This window comes from Podarcis gaigeae (genome assembly GCF_964106915.1).
Source record: "Podarcis gaigeae genome assembly, chromosome: 1".
In the NCBI taxonomy this organism is placed as follows: Eukaryota; Metazoa; Chordata; class Lepidosauria; order Squamata; family Lacertidae; genus Podarcis; species Podarcis gaigeae.
Window position 1 is genome coordinate 120,521,684 of NC_139678.1, and position 5,662 is coordinate 120,527,345.

The 5,662-nt window shown below is 42.4% G+C and overlaps 1 protein-coding gene across 4 annotated transcripts in view; it reads left to right on the top strand.

Annotated features, from left to right (window-relative positions):
• Window positions 1-5,662, top strand: part of MFSD6 (major facilitator superfamily domain containing 6) — a 43,918-nt gene that overhangs the window by 1,570 nt on the left and 36,686 nt on the right. Inside the window, exon 1 of one of the 4 annotated variants that reach the window (XM_083707529.1) lies at window positions 4,347-4,461. The exons of the other annotated variants lie outside the window; for them this stretch is intronic. The gene's annotated coding sequence lies outside the window, so the exon portion shown is untranslated. Of the gene's footprint in view, window positions 1-4,346; window positions 4,462-5,662 lie in introns of those variants that run through there. 4 annotated transcript variants of the gene reach the window in all.

Genomic DNA, 5,662 nt, shown 5'->3' on the forward strand with positions numbered 1-5,662 from the left:
TGTGATTGATTATGTGGGGCATGGCTTACCTGGGCACCCCCAATATTTTATTAAAGTTGTCACCCCTGGGTGGGTGGTGTGTCTGTGATGGGTGTTTGTGACATTATTTAAGTTCCTTAGAAAATAATTTGACGTGCGTTGAAATCCTCACTATATGTCCTGGGAACGCAGCACAGGGCAGAGTGGTTGAATTCACATGCACAGACATACACAGGAGTTAATAAGCTCCTGTCAATGGATCAAGCCTGCCCACTGTCTCCTCAAAAGGAAAACTCATCCGAGTGCTGTGGAACCTGCCTCCAGGTCAAGTGTGTACAGTCCTGGCGTTACGCTCTACATACAATTTGTGTTCTCATTTTGTCTTTTTCCGTTGTGATCTTTGGATGAAGGGCGGTATGCAGATACAATAAATAATAATAATAATAATGCAAGCTCTATGTGCCTGAATTCTGGCTTGCTGCTCCTGCTGCTGTTATCCTTGGCCCTCTGCTTCTGTGTTAAGTGCTTAAATTTTAAGTGCATAGGGAGAATTGAAAAAACAAAACATTAAATGAGTACCAAAATTAAATTATTTAACAAGACGATGATCAGACGGGCATCATTTCCCACTGCTCCACCAGGTCCTCTGGCTGTTTGAGGGACAACGGGGCTGTTAATAAACCCGACTCCTCTTTGTTTTTGTGATGTGCCAGGGAGCCGGCGTTTTCCTGCCGGGGACTTCCGCAAATGTAATTAATTGCCAGTGGGAAGAGAAAACGTTGCAAAAGCAACTGGGCGGTTGTTAACATGGGAAGAGAGGGCTAGTTAGAGAGAGGCAGCCAATCGTGCGCTTGCATTTGCTAAAGGGAAACAACATCTCTCTGTGTGTCATCCTTGCTGTTACCGGTGTCATTTGCAAAAGTGGTGGTGTTGCTTGTAAAAGCAGCTAAAATATCAGAGGGCTTTTGTGCACAAAGGTAAAACACTTTCATGGGACTTTGCCTGCATTCTCACTATCGCACTCACCCACCCTGGTTTTATTTTAGCTGCATAATAGCTAATGAGTTTTATTTTTAACAAGCTGAATGGCTTCCCCCCTGCCCCTCAGCAGGGCATCAGAAGTCAATAGGTTAGAGTCATTTGTGTTTTGAAAACAAGCACATGAGGCTGAAAGGAGGTTGTGTCTCTTTTAATTAACATAATATTTTAAAAAAATGATTAGGAAGACTGACCAAACTGGCCGTGTTAGTTCACATTTGTGAGTGTTGTGGTTCCAACTTCATTGAATTGGCATTTCAGTCCGGATGTTTGCTGAATGGTGTTTTTTCTTGAAGGAGAGACACTGGAGAATCTCTTTGTCATTACCTGTTGTATTGCAATTATGCGTTTGGGATAGGGGACCAAGCAAGCGCTGGGAATAGACAACACTAGGAAATTGGAATCCTAGCTATACCTAGAGAGTCACAGGTCCCCCACCTGTAGCCTAAAGTTTTGAAGAGGAACGATGGACAGTTTTTCCGCCAAATATTATTCCTGAAGTAGCTACCACTCATCCTAGATTGCTGAAGGCTAAGGCCACATCTGCACCCAGCGTTCGAAACTCCCATTGTTCTGGGTGCATTTTGCAACAGGGTATTTCATTAGTGCGAGCAGTTTCTGGGCGCAGTGCTGCACCTAAGATTTCAGATTAAAACTTTAGAGTGGAAGGAAAAGAGGACCCTTTTCTGCCTCCCCACTTCTAGCTACTCTCTGCTGACTGGAGAAGAGACCTTCTTAAGAATATTAGGGAGGGCAGGGGGGCAGGGGAAGGACTAGAGCATTTGAAAAATGAACATAATATTTTAGCTGCAGTTCATTCATTTTCAGCTTTGTATTTTTGTTATTTAAAATAGCGCGCCTAGGCATTCTGCTGTTGCATCTGTAAGCTAGGTTTAAGGTGCCATTTAGCTCCTAGCTTTCGTATCTCAGTTTCTAACACTGTCTGGACCATTCAGTTAAAGTGCTCTGATGCAGTCCTGGCTTTCCCCCAAAAGAATTCTGGGAGATGTAGTTTTTTAGGAGTGCTGTGAGATGTTAGGAAAGTGCTGTTCCCTTCACAGCACTGCAGTTTCCAGAGTGGTTTAACAATCGGCCCCTCTTCACAGGGAATTCAGGGAATTGTAGCTTGGGTGAGGGAAACAGGGTGTTGCCTAACAGCCCAGGATGTGGTGGTAGGACAACAATATGTGATAAGAGGGAGAAGAATGGGAGGAGGTGTTGGAAGCTGAAGAGGTAACAGGGCTTAGTGAGTTGGGAGAGTCTGTGGCAGAGAGAAGTCCAGAATTGGAGGCAGAAGCTGAAGAGGGAGGAGAGAGGCCAAGAAGCAGAGATGAGTCAGACTGGTGAAGAGTCAGGGTGTCTCCCTTCCCTCTGATCTCCCAGAACCAGAAAAGGCATGAAAAGGGTGGAGGAGAGGTTGGCTTCAAGCAGGCACAGTCTCTGATTGCTTGCAAAAAAGCCCTGGAGAGGAGGGAATTTAGATGGCTGTGGGCAGGCAGGGACTTTCAGTCTCAGCAACGTCTTCATAATGTTTGAGGACTGGGAAAGATTGTGGAAGAAAGGGGGTCAAGTTCACCGCATGTACTTTGTTAAAGGAAAATATAATGAAAATGATGTATAGATGGTAGTTGACTCCTATAAAATTAGCAAAGATATATCATAATTGTGACAATATATGTTGGAATTGTAAAGAAAAGGAAGGAACCTTTTATCATATGTGGTGGACCTGTCCCAAGGTGAAAGGCTTCTGGGAAAATATTTATAATGAATTGAAAAAAACGTTGAAATATACATTTATAAAGAAACCAGAGGCCTTTCTTCTGGTTTGGAATTGCCCAAGAAAGATGTTAAATTATTTTTGTATGCCACAACTGCTGCTTGTATTTTGTTAGCTGAAAAGTGGAACCCCCCCCCCCCCCCGGAGCTAGCTGACCTAACCGGAAGAGTCCGCGACCAGAAGGAGGAGTATCAGGAAGAGTGGAATAAATTTAATGATTATCTAATTAAATTTGTTAAGTTAAATTAACTGAAAATAGCTTGCAGATACTTAATTGGCTTGAGATTTTATTTATGTTAAGTGATGAATTAATATGTTTAATTCCATAAGGTGAAGATTTAAGGATGTTAATGTTTTAAGTTAAATTTCATAAGAATTGGGATTTGGAAAACCGTTAAAAGGACATGCAATGAAATTCAACCAAGGGGAAGAGAGGAAGTCACTTAAAGTTAATAAGTGTAATTTTCAATAAGGCTATGATTTATGTTTGTCTTATTTGTTTGTTTGTTTGTTTATAATATTGTGAAAACTAATAAAATTTTTGAGAGAAAAAAAGCAACTGCTTCATGGGGGCAAGACCTACTGGGGATGAACTGCTGTGCTCATTAGGCATGACACTCCACCCATTCTGTGCAGATCATGTTCTTGCTAATTAACTCCAACTTGATCAGTGTGATTTGCTGCTGGCTGGTTTCTGACACTGGTTTAAATTGAACCTTTAAATGGTTTAAATGGATTCTTTTATTTCTGATCTACCTCTTTCGCACCCCTTTATAATGTGAGCCTTTCGCTGGGATTATGCTCTATGTTGTTGTTTAGGGTGGAAAATTTCCCTCAAGCTTTTGCTTCAACCCTTGGCAGTTTTGCATGCATAATTGTTCCATCCAGTCCTGCTAGAGGCAGCGCCATTGGCTGTGTTGTAACTTTTAGGTATTTTCTAACGTGCAGGGAAGAGCTTTTCTTATCTTGATTTAGCTTGAAGCATTTCCTTAGGATGAAAACTGGTGGTTAAGAAAATAACCTAGTCCCACCTGCGAGTTCCCAGAAGTTTCTCACTTTAATTTCACACCAATGCTGTAAAATGCTGTGCGAAGCCTAGGTGGGCTGCGAAAACAATCTAGCAGCAATATCGTAAAATATATCCAACCCGGTGTGACATATGTTGCATTTGTCACCAGGGTTATTTCCTATATTCCAGTTCCTGTCTCTGGTTAAAATATTATTTTGTGCCACTTATAAACCCTTGTTTTTCCCCCTTTTTGAATAAAACAGAGCCTTTTTTTAGAGAGAGATGCTTTTCCGAAATCTAGTTAGTAAAGCTGCAACATTTATTCAGGCTGCAATCCTATACCCAGTTACCTGAGAGTAGGCATGTTAATTGGTGACTGATATTTAATTTTAATTTTAATTATTTTTTTAAAAAGTCATGATGGCAGCGCTGCTGATCATCTCATTTGTGGTTCATGTACTTGGAGGTCAAGCTTGCCTAAGGGGCTGTTGACTTCATACCCCTGCCTTCAACCTGACAAGTCACCTGTACCCACTGACCAGAGGCAAATGGGGGGATGAGATGGTGGGCTGTGAGGTAATAATAGATGTCACAGTACTGGCCAATGGGCAAATCACTAAATTTCAGACACTGGTGGCTTCAAGAAGTCAAAGCTAAGGTAGGCTTTCATGAATCAATTAACTTGTGGATTTGTATGTGTTGCTAGAGAGACCCACATGGTTGCGCTAATGAATAGCAGTGTTTTTATAACGCAGAGCGTTCGTAATGGCAGTTCAGATGGGAAATTAATTTTCTGGAAGGCTAGAAGTCGAACGGCCCATAAGACTGTCTTTTAAACTCTTTTTTATTTGTTAGGAATTAAGCCCAGAGTGGAGGTCGGGTTCTTTAAGAATGATAATTTGTGCTGATGTGATCGTGCTGACTTTCAGCAAGGCTTACACTACCATTGTAAGCGGCGAGGGTATAATTATTTCTATTGAGCAAGGCTTCAGTCTGAAGCACGTATATTAGGAAGAAAAACCCTACAGAGCTCGCAGGGACTTCCTTTTGAATCAACAACGTTGTGCTTCCAAGTCCCTTGAAGGATCATCTAAAACTAACATGTGAATAATAGGTTCTGCTGTTAAGTGTCGGTGGTGCTCAGTCGCAGATTTATGTATAAGCTAAACAAGCTATAGCTTAGGGCCACACTCTCTTGGGGGCCCCCAAAAAATGTAAAGGAAAAAAACCAGTGATGTACATTTCCGAAATATAAGATAAAAACAAACAAACCTACATACAGCAACAGTGTTTTGTGTTGTGGAGGCTCCTATGATGCAAGTAATGGGCCCCGCCTGCTAGCCTGCTCCCTAAAATATCACTGGTTTGCTCATTTCTATATATAGGGTGCCTACATTCTGCATGGACTGGTTGCATGGCAACATGTGCAAATGGCTTTAGATACCTATTACAGTAATACCTCCGTGAACGTCCACCTCGTCTAGCATCCATTCCGGCGAACGTCCGCAGCAAACCCGGAAGTACCAGAATGGGTTACTTCCGGGTTTGCCACTTGTGCATGCGCAGAAGCACAAACAGCTCCGCACGCATGCGCAAATGCGGCCCTTTCCCCTGCGTTCTTTTCGGCTAGTGGCCGGGGCTCCAAAACGGATCCCGGTCGCAAAACAAGGTACGACTGTAGGTCCATAAATTACCATATAGCATATATTCAACACACACAAGAACAGCAACAATTTGTTGTTGACAACGGACAGCTGGACGTATAAAGGGCCCCATTACCTTCAGTAGCTTAGGGCCTCATCAAACCTAAATCCGGCCCCAATTATTGCTCCTTCCATACGGATATTTACACATACTAA